This window comes from Lissotriton vulgaris, chromosome 5, assembly GCF_964263255.1.
Source record: "Lissotriton vulgaris chromosome 5, aLisVul1.2, whole genome shotgun sequence".
NCBI classification, from domain to species: Eukaryota; Metazoa; Chordata; class Amphibia; order Caudata; family Salamandridae; genus Lissotriton; species Lissotriton vulgaris.
The window spans coordinates 1,021,108,770-1,021,131,390 of NC_141693.1; the positions used below are offsets into that span (position 1 = coordinate 1,021,108,770).

General features: G+C 44.2%; 1 protein-coding gene across 2 annotated transcripts in view; it reads left to right on the forward strand.

Annotated features, from left to right (window-relative positions):
- The first annotated feature begins 1,749 nt into the window (after positions 1-1,749).
- LOC147711924 (prominin-1-A-like) overlaps positions 1,750-22,621 on the forward strand; it is a 487,531-nt gene continuing 466,659 nt past the window's right edge. Inside the window, exon 1 of one of the 2 annotated variants that reach the window (XM_086922649.1) lies at positions 1,750-2,216. The gene's annotated coding sequence lies outside the window, so the exon portion shown is untranslated. The remainder of the gene's footprint in view (positions 2,217-22,621) is intronic. The other variant, XM_086922650.1, reaches the window with a different exon arrangement.

Sequence of the window (22,621 nt, forward strand, 5' to 3'; positions counted from 1 at the left end):
TGTATAAGTTTGAGTGTTTCTCCACATGCATTCATGATGTTCCTGAAGGAAGATGAGAACTTAAATGTATTCAAGTAAAGGCTATTTCCTCCATCCGACCAGAGGTGTTATTTATATTTTTAATGTGCTTTTGGTTTCTGTTGTAGGGTACAACATAGGGGCCGATTACGATGTCAGTCAGAAAGCATTTCGACCGATTCGGTCTTGGAATGATTTCGACCGAATTAGATTTAGGGAGTCCGACTCACCGATTACGATGTTTCCGAACAATGTTCGGCCGGACTCACATTGACTTCAATGAGACCCTTTGTTCCGACCAACTACACAGGCTCCCATTGAAGAAAGCGATGGGTGGGAAACATTGTGCACCCTGTAACCGGCACCCCATGGTGCATGCCACACTGTGCATGGTGTTGAAGAGGGGCCCCATGGGTACCCTCATGTGCCCCATTTGGTAGGCTCTGGTTGAAGGAGGGCCCTCTACGGGCCCCCAAAGTCAAATTCTGACAGACAATCCGTGTTGGAAAAACTGATTCAGAAATGCTGTCTGAATCCGACATTGTAATATGTCAGTCAGAAGTGCAGCCTGTAGACCTGTACGAGTCGGCTCCGAATTACTCAGTTACTTCGAATGCCATTCAGAACCGAGTCGGAAAATCCGAACAGTTTCCGACTATCGGTTGTCAGAAGGCTTTCTGATTCGGTTGGAAAGACGGGTTCCGAATCGGATTCAAACTAACCGAATGCCATTCGGAGCCCTTCCGACCGACATCGTGATCGGCCCTAAAGTATTCATTAGATGTAGAGCAACAGTAATTTTACTGTGTGATGTTTTCTGTCATGCTATTGGATAGCTTGATGTATCTATTATCTCGAGCCATACTGACCGTACGATTTCTCTGTCTGAAAACATATAAAATGCACTATTTGGGAAGCAAGCCAAAGGTTCCACTGGTCACTTAGAAAGATGACTTCATGTTAGTCTGTTTATTGATCTGTACTTAAAATATTTTTTCATGATCTTCTCCCCTACTTTTACCAAAGCAGTCCTTATGGCAAAAGGCTCTTTGGCTCGTTATATAACTTGTGCTAGATCATATTTGATTCTGGCTATTCACTAGATTTGGGCTCAGCTTCCACTGTCTATCTATAGTCACATTTATTGGCATTTTTTGTATTTTGAATTGAACTGACTTACTAACCATTTACTTTTTACCTTCTGTAATGATTCTTACATTTTAAATAAACCTTCATGGTTTGTACTTTGAATCTTGTCTCACGTGGATTATCCTGTGTGGGTTCTGGGGGTTTTAATGCAATTTTCTATTTGTGCTTGGGGCTCTCATCCCCTGGGACTCATGGCCTTGATCCATCTATCTAATCGGCCCATTTAATGGTAAAAAGTGCAGACAAAGGTGGGGCAGTGTTACTGTTACTGCTCCAGAGTAATGAGACTCCTGGGTTCAAGGCATTCCCTGAAGAATGTGATGTTAATGCATGTTTTTCCAAAATGTGCGCCCCGCCTCCCAAATGAAGCTCCCAGATTCGTAAATGCTCAAATAGAAAGTCAGAAAAGCTTCTTATACATGCTTGATGCAATCTCTCACAGATGACTGACATATCGCTCAATTAGAGGATCACATCATACAGCCAGGTTTGTGATTTAATTTTCCAAATCAGTGCATTCTGGGACTTACAGTCCTGTGCTTCTGTGGAACCAGGTAGATTGACACACACGATGCTTTGCAAAAGTAAAGCACAGGAGTAGGTACGGATGTTACCGCGTTTCCTAGTGCTGCCTTGGTTCCCCGCACTGGGACAGAGCAGGAAACGGTTGCTTTTGTCACCGACTTGGAACTGGCTTTGAGAGGCACTGACGGCGAGCCACAGAGGGAAGGGCGTGGGCAAGGAAGCGAGGCATTGAAACCGAAAGGATGTGACCATGCGGTGGCAACGAGCGTGTTTGTGTAGCGCCAGCCCGCCTCGCACAGTAATTACTGTTATCTGGCCTCAGCCGAGGTGACGATGTTGAGGAGAGCTGCGGGATAGCTGTCACTCGAGGCGGGTGAGAGCTCACGTCTCTGACAGACTGCAGAGCGCGCGCCTTGTTTACATCTGCGCAGGCAGCCTCACGTGAAGGAGGAACGCACACGGCCCCTCTTCCTGAATCTGCTCAACTTAGAAACTCTTCCCAGCGCGTGTATGCACGGTGGCAGGTAAGAAACGTACACCTTATTCTATTTTTGGTTCTTAATGAGACGTGACCGAGTTCAGGGATTTGAGTGATTCTCCATATGCATTTATTTTAAGAAGGTCAAATAAATGTCCTGACCACGCATGATTTATACTTCCTATTGGAGAGGTTCCTTCCAGCACCATTGTAAACATCAACAGAGTATTTGCGTATAGCTGTGTGGATTAATATTGCAGACTTGCTAGTAGACAACCTCTTCACCCAACTGTACAGGGCAAGAACCACTGATTATATCGCATTCTCGGCAAAGGCAGCCCCCAGGGATGAGGGTAACCTGCGGGGGCAGGTCGGATTAGTGGAGTCACGTAAAACGTAAAGCACTTTGGTGCAAAATTAATTATCTACCACAAAAAAAACAGTCCCGGAAGCTCTCGCTCGGAGAGTGTCTTTCGTTTTAACCTTATATTTGGTCGGTAGTAGCAATAACGTGACGCTTAAGTGGTACTTACTCGCGCATGTCTGTGATTTTTTTGCTCCTTCTTTAGAAGGCGATGGGGTTTGTTTTTGGCAGTTTTAATCTAGCGCGAACTCGACCCGAAGGTATTGGAGCGCTTTATTTATTTATTTATTTATTTTTATTTATAACGTTTATGCGCACCAGTTACACGACACAAGGTCACGTTCGTGTTTGTTATTTAAGGCACAGGTGACCCCAGAATCACAGAGTATTGAGCCGACGCCGAGACAGAACTTGTCAAAAAAATTACTATGTCCGTACATATGCTTCCAGCCCAAGGCGCTTCAGTGGAAAGTTGAGTGACATCAGCGGGGCGCCATGCAGGGCACTGACGAATGCTACCTGCTGCTTCTGTGGCTGCTGCCTCTCTCCAGCTGCCTGCGAGCGGTGCGTGTGCTGGGAGAGCGTTGGGTGGGTTAAAGGGATTGGTAATATTTGAGAAATTCGTGGTAAACTGAATTCGAAATCTTGCCTAGCCCAAGGCTGAATCGTGCATTGGGCAAAGTGTACATTAGTGACGGCGCACGCACGCTATAAATATATATTTCTACGCGTGCGCCTCCCTCTGGGGCTATTAGTAGGTTAATTGATAGGCAGCAGATGTAGCCAATGGCTACACGGATATTCGTTGTATCAGGAGACTTTACCTCTAATACCTCCGCCCCTAAAAACGTGATTCTGCTCAAATTGCTTAATCTTCTGTTTCAGAGTCATTATCGACAACAAATGGGAGCGCTTGGAAACGGGTTTATTGCCAATTGAAAGGCGAACATTTGCCGATGTATCACAAATTCGTTGGGAATAGCTGGATTTATCCCCCACGAGGTCTTTCACTTTCAAACAATTACAGGTCTCACATTTTATTTCCAAGAACCGTGGATGTCATTTAGGGGTCGCCCATAGCTTGCCCCTTGTTACCCCTGACACTGCCTTTGTGACCCTGGCCACAGAGGTAGCAAAATCAGTGCCAAGAACACAGGGGTGTCTGTGTCTCGCAGTATCAGAGTCAGTTTCAAACCTCATTTTCTGCTCATTTTTATTATATTAATAGTGAATAATAGTTTATTATTCACTATTAATGTAATAGAAAATGAAGGAACAATATCTTAACCTTCACTGGCATCTTAGATAAGATTTGTTTTTTGTTTATTGCATGCAGTGCCGGACTGGGAACCAAAACCGGCCCTGGCAAAGTGCTCGGCCGTTCACCCCCCCAAAAATCAGAACATGGCCCGAGATTGACTTTCTAGATCCCTTGGCACTAACAACTTTGTCAATGTGCTAATCCTAGAAAGAGAGCCATTTGGACTGACACCCCCAACCACCCCAAACCCACTGAGCAATACCTGAATGAGATGCCTTTCTGGTAACAATCAATTCTGTGAGAAATCACAAGGACGATTAGTGGAACCCAGGCCATCGTTTATAATTGAAAGGCATACTCAAGAACACTAGCAAACAATGGATATTTTAAATATGTATTTAAAAATTGAAATCATTTCCTAATGCACAGCATATGAATAGTTCATTGATTAACCCTTTAGAGTAAACAATGAGCAGAAGAATGCCTGGTAACCTTTACTTGTTCCCATTCTGTGAAAGGGTGTCCTTTATTATTAGAAAAACAATAAAGAAATGGGATTATGAGCTTTCATGATGCCTTGTCCATAACAATTCTTTAAACATTTCTAACAGAGAATGTGGTTCAGACTAAACACTGTAATATTCAAGCAGGCTTGTTTATCACATTGCAATGAAAAATGACACTAATACATGTCCATTCTGTATTTGACACTCATATCTAAATAATCAACACATGCAGCACAGAAAAGGGGCTATCAAGAATGGGGAAAACATTATAGTTATAATAACTGCTGCCTGCTCCAGAGTCTGGAGGACAGGCCATGAAGCCCCCATTGAACACTCCGGTATAAAGAGTTAATTTTCATGTCAGTTAGACCGTGGGCATATGAGCACGAGATATCGACGAGCACAGTAGCTTACCCAACTAAAATGCAATGGTGGCTAGTATGAGGTGTATTGGAAGGGTAGAGAAGGTTAAGAAGGTAGGTGGGTGTCTTTTGAGGCAGAAAGTTCCTATTTTGGAATGTAATAACATTTTTAAAACCCTTAAATCGATCCCAGCATTGAGGTATCTGTGTGTGGCACAAGAAGAACTTCAGAACCGTCCCACCCAGGAGTAAATGTTGGCCTTTGTCACTTGCAATGTACAAGCTCCAGTCCCAGTCAGATAGCTCAAGAGCTGGGTGCCTGCCAGTGCTCTGTGGGTACCTGCTGGTCACCGATTCCTGTGTCACTAAGATGGCTTTCCGGGTTAATACGTGCAAGTGTGTGTGTGTTTAGCTCTTTAAAGAGAACATATTTCTGTTAGCAGGAGAACCCGCACATCTGTAATGTGTGTGTGGGACTCTGTTGAAATGAGGTTTTAAAAAACAATGTGGCCGGGGGTAGGGGATAGCCTCATTTTGGGAGGGTATCAAGCCACCAGGTCTAAATTTGCATGATTTTATTCCATTTATTTTCCATGCCCTGGTGTGTGTGTGGTGGGGGGGGGGGGGGGGGGGGGGGGGGGTTCTGGGAGGGAGGTAAGAAGTGAGCAGGGCTTGGCTTGGTATACAGTAACACCTGAAAGATTTGGAGGTACGTGTCTGTGTCTCCAACGCTGCTGGATCCAAGGAATCTCGACACAGCTGACCAGGAACCTCCGACCCGACCAGCTAATAAAAACATTTATTAGTGGATTTAGCACCTCAAATGCCCTACCTTCAATATGGATGCACCCTGAGCATACATCTATAAAACTCGCATTTGTATCCACCTCTTTCCACAAAAGCTTTGTTCGGTTACAGGTTTTTCATGTTTTGAGCTGTGGGTTTCCCCTTTGGATGCAGGAAACAGTCTCTAGGAATTTAGTTACTAAGTTTGCTTAACTCCGCCCCCCCCCCCCCTCTCCCCCACCGGTGCTGTTCATTTGTCATTTGGTCTTTTGTCCGAGGTAGAGTAATTCCTGTTGAGTTATGTTCTGCTTGTAGGAAGCCTGTTTCACGTGCCCCTACAGTCAGATTGCTCTGTGGGTTAATGCTCCTCTGGCCGCGACCGAAGCACATTCTCCAGGTCATGGATTTGTCATATTGACTCCGAATTTCATCCTGCTATGTTGATTAAAGGATTATATAACGTGTTGTCTAATAGTGTCAGCTACAAACTTTGCAAATTACGCACACACATCATTAGGGGATCTGTGCTACATCGTTACAGCTGTTATTATTAGCACGTTCTCCTTAAAATCCATAATGATCATAAATTAAATGTTTAATGGAAAGTTCAAACTTTCAAACAAGGATTTAAACAATTAAGCAGATGTTTTGTAACACGCATGCCGAAATTGTAAATATGTCTAGTTACAGATGTTTTGTGTAATATATAATGGCTATGAAAGAAGTAGTGCAAAAATACCTGTTTTCCCACTCTCATAACTGAGAAAGTCACAGTGTGCGCTGCACATACCTACCTTTAGTTTAGGGAAATATATTAGAATGTTGCCGCCTGTGTTTCCATACATAACAAAGCGCAGTGTAAATATTCGAGTAAAAGAGACACCTGCATATTATCGTTATGCATACGCATTCTAATGTTTATGTGACAGCAAGTGGCACTTTTACAAGGTCACTGGCAGCCGAAGGGGGAGTCCATTTAGAGATTTGATAATATATCTCTTGCTAGCACACATTTATGGCTTCAGGGGTCTGTAGATAAAAAGTGTTGCTATTCGCCAACCATGATGGTAGTCATTGTATAAACCTATAAAATGACAAGGGCCATATTTAAAAGTGAGTGGCAATGGGAAAGATCCACTTTCAGAGTTAAAGGTAAACTTTCCTCCGTCACACTAACTGAGGTGGAGGAAATTCCACCTTGCGATTCTCGTCCAAATGTACCTCTCCCTCCAAAAATCAGATTTTGCCATCACCACCCAGAAGTAAACCAGACCCTCTTCCATTTGATTGAATGGTGGACCAACGCTACCAGATTTACTGTTCAAACTAGGTAAAGGTAATTCCTGGCTAAGGCAGTGCTTAATTTGAGCCCGGTGGGTCCCACTGGAACTCTTTTTATGAGGACCGGCACAATATTTTTCTTAATTAGACTTTGACTCAGAACAAGTAAGAAAAAGAAAAAATTGGGAAAGATGAAGAATATAAAGGGGCAGAAAGTGTCTGTGTGGGGGTTGGAAGAGGCATGAGTTGAAAACAAGACTATGCAGCCTTAGTTTCCCCGCTCAGGCATTCCACAGCACCTGATGCGGGCTTCTGAGCAAAACTTTGAGGCCTGGCACTTATGCTTTTACAAACTAAGTACTAGGCTAAATCCCCTATCTGCAAATCCAGCATTCTGGAGGAACGATGCCATGCCCCAGCGCTGAAAGTACAAACGTTCATCATCGACCAACAATGTTTATTCTCAAAAGCCCAAAGAAATGTTCTCAAAAAGTTAACTTGTTGCTTTCACCCATCGATCTTCTTCTTCCTTTCCAAAATCTGCATTCCGCATATGCTACTGGGATGATCAAAGTGATGCTGTTCTGTTCTCCTCACATTGGCCCTCAGGAGTACTGTTCTCAAACCTAGATGGGTAGAAGTCCCATTGGATCCGACCACTCACCATGGATACGGATGCTGCAGGGCCTTCCTCCAATGACCTAGCAGTGAATCTCTAACACGCTAGGATCACAGCGAGACTGGTGGTGGGAGCGTCACCTCGCCATCTGAGTACTCACCTTGATGTAGATGTATGCTCTATCCATACATCTGTTGTCCACACTTGGTATCTGGCTCTTTCTGGTTTCCCTCTGTTCTCTTTATTAGCGTGGACATAGTTTTCAGCAATGAGTGATCTTTTCTATGGCCCGGTGCTGGAAGAGATACATAGCTATAGCTTGTTGTAGATCAGCTGCTAAAGCCTCTCTGATCGCCATAGTGGTGTCAGATGTGAGTTGACTTAGTCAAGCGTGTTTTGATATTGCGTGGTGAGGGCACTGATTTTTGTTGAGTGGTGAGATGTTCAATCTATTGGACAGAAGAGCACTGCTTGGAGGCATATGAGAGAGTGGTATGAGGGGCTATAAATGGGGACAGAAGGCAGGAAAGGGAAACAAAAGCATATTGTGGGGATGGGGAGATGCGAGTGAGAGAATTAGGTTGAAGAGAGGTGAGGGGGTTGGGGACAAGTACGTGGGTTGGAGGCACGGAAAAAAGGTTGAGGAGAGAAATGTGAACAAGCACTGGCGTTGCCAATAGGTTTCGCATTTGGAAAGTTGGAGCTATTGGTTTTGTAAATGACATTTTATATTTATATATTGTTATTGACAATGCCAATAACGATATATAAATATAAAATGTCATTTACAAAACCAATAGCTCCAACTTTCCAAATGTGAAACCTATTGGCAACGCCAGTGCTTGTTCTTTTTGCTCCTCCTTTTGTCCCTGCTTGTCCTCGTGCAGGGTCTGAGAGAGCCCTAGGACACCCCCAGCAATAAAACCCTATGTCAAAACGTCCAGATTTCGGGAACTGGACTCCAGAGCACCAGAACGCTTGCGAAAGAATAAAGATAGAGGGTCTGCCCTTCAACCGAGTTCTAAAGTTTTCCAGCCCATGCAGGAGTAGCTCATTCAGTGCTTGGCATACAGGCAAGTAGTCCTGATTTTAGAAAGGGGCAAACTGTACTGCAATTCCCGGAATGCAAAGTAAAACCTTTGCATGGGAGAGCTTTCATTCACAGACATGGGAAAACAGATAGCTCTGCTCAAGAGCTGCGGAAGACTGGTGAGGCTAGGAGCAAGTAGCCTCTCCATTCACAAACAAGCCACCGTTGCTGAACTTGCCCACCCTAAAAGTAATTTAACCAGATGATTGGGGTGAATAAATGACAATGTCATCAGAACATCACTTTCCTATTCCTGGGCTTTGCTTTTTTTATATCATTGATATCAGGTATATTCGTCAATTTCCCCAATTAAAATGAGCCAAGGCTACACTGATAAGTTAAAACAAGCAAAGGCAATAGGTCTCGCTTATGCGAGAGCTAATCCCTATGTATTCATTGTTTTAGTCATTTTGCACTGCAGCATGTCTGAAGTAAAAAAAAAAAACATTTATGACACCAGCGCTGATTATCCTACCGCTTTTCTTTTACTTTCATTGACTACAATAACACTTAAAAAAAACAACTTTCATTGCATAAGAGCACAGGTGAAACACATTAAAGCGAACTTCAATTCGTAAGTCCTTTGTATGGTTGCAAAGCAATGATTGCAAAAATATTAACGAAAGGGTCAACTGACCGCTCGAGCAGATCTATCGATACAATCTGCACACAAATATAACCTGGAATCAAAGTAATGTGGATAAATTACCTATCCAGGCGTGCAAATTCGACTTTCATGTGCACGACCAGAACAAACAACACCGGCTCCCTTCTAAAAGACAGGACTGCACTGCTCTGCAGCCCGTTTCAAACACTGATTAAACCCACTTGTTCAGGTGCGTGGAGGCGGGGTTACCGCTCTCAGCGGTCGGGTCACTTGCTACAGAGGCAGGTTATTTTAGCTTCCTAGAAAGAACTGATGACCCACTGCACGGGGATAGAGATGTTTACTGCTTAATCAACACTTCAAAGAAAAGCACCGAAGTAAGAGGACAGCAGGCTGCATAGATATCAAAACCCTCATGTGCCTCCGTTCCCTTTAAATTGCATCCTGGTACCTGTAGTCCTCTATTGAAATAATTAGCAACTCAAGACTGAAACTAGCCGAATATGAGCTACTACCGACCGACACATGACTCTGAGCGCCTATCTGAGAAATTAGAAGTCAAAAGTATTGTCAGCAAAATGCATTAAAGGGAAGGAAAATAAGTTACTAAAGTAAACTGCATTTATTGGTTCGGTTTTGCCAAAACAACACGGAGTTCAGTGGGCGGGGAGGCCAAAGGAAAATGAAGTATCAGGTAAAGTTCCGAATCCCTCACACTAGCATCAGTGTTCCCTGCTCCTAGCGTTTATGGGAGAGAGAGGCAGACCGTGTTGCCGTACTTCCCTAATGAAAGCCAAGAAAAGTGTATCTGGCGTAACCAATGAGGGGGGTCGTTTTAGCCAGGCACAGTCCCTACAGAAGAAGGGCGTGGGCTGGGGTGAGACTCAAGCTCAGCAAAATTATTAAACACAAAAACCTGGAACTTTGCAAACTTCAAAGAGCACAAAAACAAGTCAGGTCCCGGGCCGTGCTGTCATTGGCTGACGTCACGGGGGTGTCCCGGGCCGGCAGCCAATCACAGCGCGGCCCGGGAATGACGTCACGGGGGTGTCCCGGGCCGGCAGCCAATCGCAGCGCGGCCCGGGACAAATGGGCGGGGCTTAAAAAAAGCACCAGGAACGCCCCCGAATCGCGTTTTCGAGAGAAAGCGCGATTGACAGCCTCTGTCTCCCAATGGCTAGTCTCCATTTATGGAGCTAACCAATTGGAAACAGAGGCTGTCCTAACCTCACTATTAATAACAACAGATTTCGATCTGGGAGGGGCTTCGCCCCTCGCCAGGTTACGAAACCTAAAAAGGAATTAAAAAAAGGAATTGGTTGGAGAGGTAAAGAATTTTAGGACAAGAACTAGTGCGGACGTGAAAGTGGAAAGTAAGGGAGATGTGCAAGAAGGAGACATGAGAGACGCTTAAAAGAAGAGCGATGAATTGGGGAGGAAAAGGAGAAAGAAGAGTGAGAGAGGAAATAGGCGAAGGAAGAGGGATTTGTGGGGTGTAGTTATAATTGGTGCAAATAAATAAAGTAGCACTGGGACACAGGTGTGCGAGGGGCATACTTTACCAGCTACTCCAGCCATAGCTTCCAGCTGACCCCAATTATGATTGCCTTTTACTATCCAGCTGAGAGAACTGAGAGAGGTAGATGGCAAAGTGTATGAGGGAGATGTGAGAGGGTAGAAGAGGAGCGAGATAATGGGAAGATATTATGTTCTTATGAAGGGGTTCCCCCTTTGAGTTGGTGTGGTCTACCTGTGACCTCCCCCACTGTTTTGGATTCATGGATTCAACCCACTGCAGGCGGCTTGTTAACAGGGAGATGTATCACAAAGTGCCTGTGTCTGAGTCTTTCTTTGTTTACCGACACTTACATCAACCTGAATGCAACATAAGAGAGGTGGAGGAACATGAAGAAGAGGAGAGTGAGGAGAACATGCAGGAGGAATAAACTAGTGTGGATAGTGGGGAAAGGGTACGGATTAGAGGTAAGGGGATATTAGACATATATATATGTAGGAAGTAATAGGGAGAGAGTGAGCGGTCAGAGAGCGTGCTGAGTGAGAGTGGCTAGAAGCAACAAGGCTGACACCTGTAGGACAACAATGCATTTCAAACCAATTTCTTTCAAAGTAATGACTTGCTCATGGAAGGGCATATTCCAAACAAAAACACTCCATCCAACTATACGCCATTGCCTTCAGTCCTGATAGGGCTTCTAGGTGGGGTCCCCTTGGTGGAGAAGCGTGTAGGATTTTATAGGGCCTAAAACTCACCTACCCATGTAGAAAAGTAGAGAACTTTCTACATACAGGCAGAATTCTTGCTGCCTTTGTGGGCACTCCCTCAACCTTCAATTCAAGGGCACAGCTGCATCTATATTAACCCTTGACCTCTTCAGGGTCCCGTCAGAAGTTCAATGCCGCACCTAAGGTGTTCTCTCTCTCTCTTTCTTGCTCTCTGTGCATGTATCTAGCTCTCCTTCCCTCTTTCTCAATTTATCTCTATCTCTCTTTCTCCCTTGGGAGTCCAACAGGTGTTAAATTTGCTGTGGTGACCTGCCTTTTCACACTGGCGTATTGGTTGAACCGCTGGGCTCTTCCTGGAAGATTACAAGCACACATTTTCATTTACACTATAGTTACACTACTCATACGGTGTAGCGAAGTTCTATGCAAATCCCACACTACAATGTGGCTGGTTCTCCTAGTGCAAGTTGCAGGTGAAGTGCTTGCGAAATCTGACAAGTGACGTGGATTTCCATGAAAACTTAGTGGCATCTTTCTTTGTTCTATAAAAGTCAGAAATCACCTGCAATCATAAGGGGGAAATGTACAAACAGCAAATTTTCAACTTTAAGAAAATTGTGACTTGGGACGATGAGTTTGCAATTCAAAGGCTGGCTGCGAACCACTATTCCTCGTGATACTCCACACTATTCCAAAGCTCTGGTACTTCGGAATAGAAGTTGGAAACATTCTGTCCCATTGGAATGATGTTAATAGATTATACAAAAGATAATGTGCACTCATTACCGATCCAACCACCAAGCCACTGTAGGAACAGGTATGGTATGGTTGCTCTTTAGGTTCGTCACACCAGATGTTTCTTGGCCCTGGCAACGTTCAGAAGAGATCAGTGATTAAAGAGTTGGAATTTCACAGCCATGCCAGCATGGTGGCCAATTGTTGCATGCAAATGGAAGTGAGTGGGCAGGGTCTTGGCTGGACTTGCGACAGTAATGGCCAGGTGGGGAGGGGCAAATGATGAAGAGTACTGATGCACGATCGCAGGCATCTGTCTCCAGGACCAGCAGCATCTAATTCAACTAGGTGTCCAGTTCATGTTTTGCAAATTTTCAGCTATCAATATCCTTTTTACTATCACTTGTGTTCAACCTTACACAGTTACACAGGCCGTTCCAGTCCTTCCCAAGCATTCAGGGGACGCGGAAAGCTGATTTGCGAAAGCACAAAAAAGCATCAGATGACAAGCATGATCAAACAAGGGTGAAACACTGTTCCAAGTAATGGAAAAGGTGCGTCTGATTATGTCACGTTCCGGTCTAGTGTGCATCCTCCAAGGTCATCTAAGTGCTACAGGAAGTACGAACACGTGATTGCAATTTGTACGTGTCGGTGTGCCGAGCTCTGATTGGTTGAGTTTAATGCTTTCTATTTTGAGAAGAATATGGGGTTTGGGCCCAAATAATATGGCACACCAGGATTGTATCCAGGGACAGAGGATCAGGGGGTGCAGACTCGAAATGCAGAACTGCACCCTGCATGCTGCTGGCCAGCACCAGAATTTGGGAGAAAGGAATCTGGATAAGGGGTAGTGAGCTGCATTCTTTGCATCTACCCCTCCCTCGCAGCACCCACGCCAGAATTCTTCTCCAGTGGCTAATTTGGTAATCCAGTAGTAACGCTGATCAGATTGCTTCCAAAAACTCTGGGATTCTTTTATGACCGTACATTGTGAGTAAAAACAGAGCTGTCTCATGTCCATCAACACAGATAAGGAAAGCAAACCAATCAGTAAATATAGTGAACCCGTATCAATGATATCACTAGTTATCCCCTTTCTCGGTCTATTTTAAGACTCCCAGACAAGTTGAGCCTTGCATGATTGTTTTATGGCAGTCACAAAGTAATTCTTTCCATTCAGGAATATTGCGTACTGGGAAAACTTTGCTAAACCTTGGTACTGCGAGTCTAAGGTGTGCATGAAGATTGTGGATGCTGAGTCAGCAGAGATAAAGCAGCTACCTGGTTTATCTGAATATGTTTACTCGTCTGTTTCAAGCCCCCTACCCCTCTCCGCTCTACTCTTCTCCACTTTCCTGCTACCCACCTTTGCCCTCACCTGTCCTGGCCCTTAGTCCCCACCCTGCTTATCTATCAATTTTCCCTCGTCAATTGAGATCTAGCTATTTTGTCTGATGCCCGATGGAGCTACCTGGTTTAGCTATAGGGGAGACATGCCTGGGATTCCCTCCTTGGATGTCACCTACCCAGTCGGTCTTTAGAGAGACTTCCTTTCGTCTCTCCTGTCGTCTCTTCCCGCATCCTCCCTCTATTTATGTCTCTCCTTCTCTCCTCTCTCAATGTACTGAGACTGAACTATTTTGTCTGATGCCCGATGGAGCTACCTGGTTTAGCTATAGGGGAGATGGGCAGTGGATTCCCTCCTTGGTCGTCACCTACCCAGTCGGTCTTTAGACAGACTTCCTTTCATCTCTCTTTGTTGTCTCTTCCCTTATCCTCCCTTTCCCACCTCCCCTGCCCCCTCCACTACTTCTCTCTCCTTTCTCTCCTCTCCTAATGTATTGCCTATTTTTTGATGTATTTTGTAATTGTTGATCTTTTTCTGTTACATTGTTGATTCTCATGTAAAGCGCTCTGATACCTACGGGTCTAGCCAGCGCTATATAAAACTCTTTAAATGAATACATTTATTTTGAAGCAGGTTTCTGGGCTCCATTTTAGAGTGCATGTTTGAAAAGGGGATAGTTTGTGGTTGGGCCTATATGGAAGACATTTGGTGCGGTGTGTGTTTTGGAGACGTTCTAAACATAGTGCAGCAGTGCTGCTGTGCATAAGCATGAGGTATTTGAGAGAAAATATGAGAATAGATTCAGTCGGACATATAGATACCTATCTTTTTATTACCAGTTAACTGTATAAAGGGGGAAGAGCCAGGCTTCCGGAATTTAAACTGTAAATTATTCTTATTCAATCATGAAGTGACCTCATATCTTAGCCCTTTGAACTGAGAAGTTTCCAGCCCGAATGATTCTTTTTTTTTAAAGGATTTAATGGTCAGGAGTAGAAACAACTTATATAAAAACTCGCTAGTTTGGTGGTAAGTAGAGATTTTGTGTTGGAGATAATGAGGTCTAGTGTAATGTGAATGTTGTGACGAGTGTTTCAGAACATTCACATTACACTAGACCTCATTATCTCCAACACAAAATCTCTACCTACCACCAAACTAGCGAGTTTTTAAATAAGTTGTTTCTACTCCTGCCCATTAAATCCTTCACAAAAAGAGAATGGCCAGATAGTGAACAAGTGGAATGTGATCCATGAACAGCAGGCTGATTCTAGTTTTCTTCTTTTGTGTGTTTAGCTTCACGAGTTCATTAGCATCCCATGGCTAATAACTAGGTGGCCTTGATACTGGCTCAGGAATCAGGATCAGATGGGTTCTCAAATTATACAATAATTTGCAGACCATTTGCGTAAAGGTCGCAGTTAAGGTTGAAGAAACAGATGAGCAGCAGTAGTGGACTAAGGTAGATGTTGAAGGGTAGTGGATGATGGTGGATCCTTGAGGGACCCCGGCTGTTCCCGGAAAACAGAAGATCTCAACTGGGATAGTGATAGTATGAGGGATCTTTAGAGAGGAAAGTGCCTTATATACCTACAGACCAATCTGTGGAGTAAAGTAGGGAGATGGATGATGTAAATTGTGGCATCTGATTGATGGCAATTTTTGTATAATTGGTTTGTATGCATCTTTAAGATCATCCTGGAAAAGATCAGATGACAGCGAGCGGTTCGTGAGAGCTCTGCCCCGGTTGGCAGCTTTGCTAGTAATAGGAATTGCCTTTATTGCTTGTGTTGGACATGTGTCCACAATTGAACCTGAAGTGCCACAGACATTTATGAGGTTGTTGAACTCACGCGGAGGGGCGAAGGAGAAGAGACTGTGTCAATGAATCAGTCGCCAGGACAAGGAGATGTTTGAACTGTGTTGCAAGGACCCCTAGGTTTATCGCATATGTATCATTCTAGATCTTTAATTTAGTGATAAAGTGGTCAGTTATGGAATGACATAGTTTTTGTGAGTGGATGATTTTTGAAAGTTGAACATTACAGTTTTAAGATTTCAGCAATTATCTTGTGAAATGAATTAGCTGGGCGAGTACCTTCAGAAATACATTGCAAATAGTGAAGGTTTTTATTTTCAAATTTTTGACCATGGTGTTATATATTCTGGAGTGGTTTTGCAAAAACATTTTGTCAATAAGGTTGCTTATTCTTTTTCTTTGCTTTTCCAAAGTTCTTTCATTTGATTTGAGTGATTTTTAATGTGGTGCAATCGAACCATCTTGATTACCTTATTGGGAGGTTGCAGTGGTCTTTGATGGGATGATGTTCATGATGGATGTTTTTAGCTTAGAAGAGGTAATCTGAGGGAAGGGGTTCTGTTTTTTCCATCGTCTGGTATTTGAGGAGTATGGGTGCAAACTTCGCTGGAGAAAAAGTGCAGTGGAATTAGTAGGAAATGTATAATACATTTTAATGTTGTGCCAAACGCGGGCCGCTAACATATGTCTTTCTCGGTACTGCCAAAATCCTTAATGTACCACTGAATTAATGAGAAATGTAGTTGGTTCAGAATGAAAAGGTAAAATGTGCACTCTGTCATTCACATAATACATGAAAACACGCCTTGGCAATAACATTTGTCCCCACCCGCCTCACGGAGCAGCGCACAGGGAGAAGAGCAGTCCCCCAGGTACAGGCATCATGAAAATTAGGGCTGGCGGCCTGCCCTGACCTGCGGGCCGCGTGGTACCGGTGTCATGCTGTAGCTGGCCACGGCTGTCCTGGTGGGGCGTTGGGCATGTACAGACCATTTTGCCCCACCCCTCCCTCAGAGCGGTGAACAAAAGAGAGGACAGCTCCCATTAACATGGGTGCCATGGAAATTAAAGTGCATGGCCTGCCCTGACCTATGGGCCACGTGGCGCTGGTGCTACGCTACGGCCATCCGTGACCCTTCCGAGCTGGGGGCCATATATTGATACCGACAAGTACAGGGCCTGGGGACCCAGGGTGGATCACCTCCTCTCCCTGCTGGAAATGCAGAGGAACACACAAAGGACAATATTCCGTGATTTCGATGTAATGTATTGATTTTTTACATAAATGGCGGTCAAGAGAATATTTTCATCAACAAACAAGTGACTATCATGAGTCAGTGAAAACGAGTGACAAACTGATGTCGTGAGTGCAATATATACAATAAGGATGAGTTACAAACATATAATGTATTATTCAGAGAGCGTCTGTCCTTTAACAATTTGTTTCTCAAGCTATCCCAAGTGACCTAGTGCCGTTCCTATTTCTGGATTTTGGCGTGAGGGAGCTGTAGGACATGAACTAGATACAAAGCATCAATGTTTTGACCCAAGTTTTGTGTTATTTAAACCGGAGGCACAGCGGGTCTTCTTCAGGACAATCAAACGGAACTGGACAGCCAAAAATAAATATCGATTTGTGATTCTCACAGGGATTCTGGCAGGGAATTGCTCAGTGATACTTTTGTAGAATCCACTATCTGGTTAGATTCTTTGAATAGGAGAAGCGTGCTATATACTCTACGCGTTTCGGAGCGCCAAGCTCCTTGCTCACTCGTTAGCAAGGAGCTTCCTGCTCCGAAACGTGTAGAGTTGCATTGCCAGAAAGTAACACTCGTTTGAAAGCATTGGGCCACGGTGTGTGGTTCATGCGAAGGAGAGGTAACAACGCTCTTGTTGCATATATACATACATACTGCGTTGGCCGAACTGCGTCATGATCGAATCGCACTAAACTGAAAAAGAAAGCGCTTCACCAGGCACTAAGCAAAACAAAGTCGTCCATATCTCTTTGAGTGCATGAATGCACGTTTGAGTGGTGATTGTATATACATATACATATATATGGGAGAGTATGCATGTGAGAGAGAACAAGTGTGTGTTACACCTGCCCATCAAGTGTTCACATTAGCATACTGGAGGTAATTCCTGACACGTGGTGAACCATTGGGAAATTTTGAAAACAGTAAATGCGTCAGCTAATGGGGATGGCCTGCCGCCTTCCTTGACAAAAACATGGAAGTACTGAAATATTGCATGAAAATGGTGCATTAAAATGTACCAGTATACCCAATTTTGTTTTTTTACAAAAATTAATTCCTTGGGCACGTTTTCTTGTGCGAGACCGCCGATAGACTCCTAAAAGAGAAGAAGTTTATCTCACTTAGTTTGCTCATTCGCTGGAACTCTGGATACATTTTGTACATATTTTCAAAGATCATCAGTCATTTATGGTGGTAGAACTGGTAAAGAGAAGAGCAGCAGTGTGTGTGTGTGTGTGTGTGTGGTAGCAGTGTGTGCAGAGGGGGCAGGAGCAGAGATCTGCCATTTTAAATTAAATGCATTACTCAACCTTAAACTAGATAATGTTACTTATACTTCACAAGCGGATAAGCCAGTCACACGTACGTCCTTCATTTCAATTTAAATCCAAAGTTGTGCCCAAGCCCCGCCAATAATTCATTGAACCTGACGCCCATTGTAGTATTATCACTGCTCTTCAGATATACAGTTTAGATATTTTACAATGAAGACAGGTCTTGGCTTCATTGTCCATTATCATTAAACTATTTCTCCTCCAGCGGCATTCCAGAGCATTTAAGTTTTTCACTTCCATGATTGAGTTGTTTGTCGGTTTTTTTCCTTTGCATTCTGGAATCAGTAGGCCTGTTATCCTATTTCAAACGGATGCACTACTTAAAAATGGACTGGGAACTTGAGACCTCAGCATTACATATGAAGTGATTTAAGTCACCAAAGCTCTAGACCAGTCTACATCCCCATCTTATCTGCAAACATGTCGAGTGCTCGAAAGTCAGGGTGTTCCCCAGAAGCAGTGACGTAGGGATACCGCGAGACTCCTGAGACGAGAACTGTCTTGGAGCACAGAGCCTCCCGAGAGGACAGCAATTGCTTTCCAGGCACTGCTCGTTGCTACGATGGATTCAGCACTTGGACGAATCCCTGAGGACGCCTTAGGCAAGCAACATTCGGAAGGTGTTTTTGGTCATAGCTACCTTACTGAGGAAAGAGTAATAATTATTCCTACTGAACTCAGGGAGCAAAAAAAGCAGGCGTTGATTTCAGCGGAACGAAAGCTCAAAAAGAGGGTGCCAGAGACTCAAATAACATTTCCAAACACTGCAGCCTTGACATAAAAAAAAGTTGACAACAAGGTACCTCTATGATTGATTATTAATAGATCTCCAAGGGTGAATCTTAAAATAGCCTCACATATAAGACTTTGGTTGCTTTTTAAGTACGTTGTTGTTTACTCAAACATGTGTACAGAATTGACACCGTTTGGCCATGGCTCCAAACTCGAACTGTACAAGCCCAGACAGGTGCAAAAAGCAATCCCAATGTATTCAGGTGAATTCCACTAATGAAAGCTGCACACCGGGTGTAGATAACTTTACATTGTTGCACAGCACCCACTTGCCACTGTTCTGTGACCTCTAAGTCCTGTTGGTTGTCCTAAGTGTGTATTGCCTCAAGTCTCTAGTTTGTCTCGAAGTGGTCTGCTGCAGTTTTACAAAGTAGTTTTAATTGCATTGCAAGTGTCATTAGGTCTTGGCGGAAACAGCGTGCTTGCTAGACATTTTTTTAAACTGAAAAGGGCTCACCTAGGGTTTACCATTTGTTCACGTAATTGTTATTATTATTTCCAAGCTCCTGATTTGGTCTGCACGTCTGGTTTCACTTTCTCTTTGTTCGTTTCCCCCTGCTGTAGAGCATGGACCAAGTACGGATTCCTTCTTTTTTGACTAGTGTCCTTTAGCTGCTCGTGCTGGGATTGGAGTGCTATTTTCTCCTCTCTTCTTCCCTACCATTCTTGTTGTTGCTTGTTCCTCAGGGCAGCCTCCATGTCAGTATGTGTACCACCATCTTACCAACACCACACCACCCTACCACTACCCCTTCACTGTACGACCGCCATCCCTCACCATACCACTGCCTCCCTAACCACAACCACCACCACTTCTCTTCCTTAACGCTACCCTCTCCCTACCATAACAACAACCACCCTAACAAACACCTCTCTATCCCAGCCACCACCAATACCCTAACCACCATCAGCACATTAATCACCACCCTCACTGCCACACCACCCTAACCATGACTTTAATCACAACCCTACCACCATGCCATCACCATACAACAACCACCCCCTTCCACCACAACCCTAACCACCACCCTAAACACCATGACCCTAACCACCATCACTACCCTGCCCTAACCATCTCCACCCAATCCAATCCACCACCACTGCCACCCCACACTAACACCACCCTTATTGTCACCACCACTACCCTAACCACCACACCCTAACCACCACCTACAACCTAACCACAACCCAAGCAGCCACTACCATCCTACCACCACCATAACCAACACCATATGCGTACCACCACAATACCCCTCCCACCACACTGCCCCTAAGACCACCACTCTGTCACCCCACACCCTTACCACCACTGTAACTCTCACCACCTTACCACCCTAATCTAAGCTCCACCTCCCTAACCACAACCATCCTAACCATCACCACCAACACTCAACCCTAACCATCGGTATCCTACCCTAACTACCACCACCCTACCCATCACTACGACCTTACCATAAGCACCACCACCTTAATCCTAACCACCACCCTACCATAACCACCACCACCGCCCTAAGTACTGCCTCCATCCTCACTACCACCACCCTCACCACCAATACATTCACAACCACCCGCATTCTAACCACCACCACCCTACTACCACCAATCTCAACACCACTACTGTAACCACCGCCTCCGTTTCACTAAACATGGCTTTAAATACCTGTGGAAGTTCTTCATTTTTAACAACCATTTTCAACTGATTACTTGATTGTTATTTTCATGGTAAGTTGGGGTTGTGTTTGCGTTTCTTTACTCTTGAGGAGCTTGTTCTCCCCTGAAGCTATGCATTTAGGTATGCAGTAAAGCTGAGTAATATTAAAGATTAAGAAACATTTACATGTCTATAGCTGTACATGTCTATAGCTAGATCTGTCTGCGTTATTTATGGACATCCATATGTGAGCTTTGAGAAGGAACTCTATGGTTGGCTATTGCTGTGATCCCTAGGGAGAGTGCTGGGTGGGCAGATTCACATTTGTATAAACTTCATTGATTGATTACTGTGTACATTTTAATTGCTGTGCAGTGGGAATAAGAAAACATAGTGTCCATCGCATTACACGGCATGCTTCTGATAAACCAACCTACAACAGCAGTCAATCCTGCTTTGAAGACTGGTTGTAGGAGCTTTCCTTCCTTCCTCCTGGGGTGGTCCCTTCCCTCGTGCCTGACCTCATTACTTGTGTCCTTCTCCTGCTTATTTTTGAGACATTCGTTTTTTTTCTTTTTGGTAAGCACTCCATGAGAGTGCGTGTGTTTTCCAGCTGCCTCCTTTGAGCCAATAGTCCCAAAGGCACGAACTATTGGCTTTGAAAATGCATGTTTTTCTATATGTAAATGTGTTTCAAGGATTCGTTTTCACGCAGAATATTCTGGATGTTGATTTTGGGCGTGCTAGTTTAGTGTGGATTGCATGCTGTGTTGTAACTTTACCTGATTTCTCAGACACTGAACTGAAGGGGACTGGATGCTTGAAAGTTTGAGTATATCCAGGCGACTTTGGAATGCCTTCATTTACTGCATTGGTTCTCAACTGCAAAACAAGCCAATTTTAAGATTCTTTGTACAACGGCAAGCAGGAATGGCTTGTATATAGACATGAATAGCACACCATTGAGTTTTATGGGCAATATCCAGGGCCACTCGAATTATGTGATTGTGCATCTGCAGCGTTTTCGCATGATTATGGATTTGTTGGTGTTGGAAGGTGGATTATTAGTAGGGGTAAGTATGCACCCACCACTAGCGCTAAGGCCACCAAAAAATAATATAAGGGCCAGTCAAGGTCTCAATCACTTGTTCCCATGCTCAACCCTTGGTAGCTGGCTGCAAGCAGGCAGGCTTAACTTAGGAGACAGGTGTGCAAAGCATTTAACAACACCAATGCACTAAATAAGTAAGACACAAAACACAATAAAAATCCACAACCTATTTATAAAAATAGGGTAAAAAATTATGATTAAATTGACACCAAAACCAACCAAATCCAATTTAGGGAACCGGAGATCTGATTTTCTAAAGAATAAACACTTTCTAGTGCTTTAAACATATATTGCCAACTTGGGACATCTCAGCACTTAGAAACTTTTGTGGAGAATTTTCTCTCATCGTCGTCAGGCCGGGATTTGAGGATTTGATGGCGGCTTGGCTCCGAGAGGGGCCTCAGTGAAATCCTGGAAGTCCTGAGCTTTGTAGCTTTTGGCTGGACGAGCATGAAATCCAGACCGGCGGCTTGACTCTCATCGGTCAGTCGGTCAGCTTATGGAGCTTTTTTCAAAAGTTGCTCCAAACGTCTCCAATCTTCTGGAACTTCTTCCTGAAGTTTCACTTGAGGGTTCAAAGTGTCCAAAACACAAATCCAAGATTTTAGAACCTTTGAGATGCTCCTTGGAGGCTGGTACTACAATGTTTACAATGCACCTGGCCGAATACTAAAAAATCCACTGGGCGAACTCGATGCTTGGGACTTTTTGGGGAGATGGTGCAGGTGAGCTCTGTAAATCTGTTGCTTTTAGGGATTCCATTCCTTAATCTTTCTGAAGCAAGACAAAGTCCTCAGGGCTGTAGTTCCAAGTGTGCAGCAGGTGCAGTCCTTTAGAATGGAATCCTTTGGGCAGTCCATCTTCTCCTTGTAGTTTCAGGCAGCAGATCTGTGTTGCTATGCAGCTCTCACATATTTATCAAGTGTTCTGGGGTGACAAGCAGAGGGCCCCCCTGACTAATGGGCTACAGGGTATAACCTAATAGCAAGACAGGTTCATCCAAAGTGTGCCATATTTTTGTCCCGCAAAGCACAGCACTTTAAAATACAAGATTGAGAAATTCTCCTCTTAGGGGTAGTATCTGGCTAAGAAAACCTACTGACTTGCCTCATATTCCTTAACACTCCCCTTCCAGACCTCCTGCAAATTTCAATCCTGGGGGCCCCCATCTGGCTGGGGGAACAGGAAGAGGGGGATAGGCCTGACTTGCAACCTTACTGTCCTGCTCACTTTGAAGACCCTTTTATTTACCTATCCTCCTTATTAGCCTGTTCTCTGC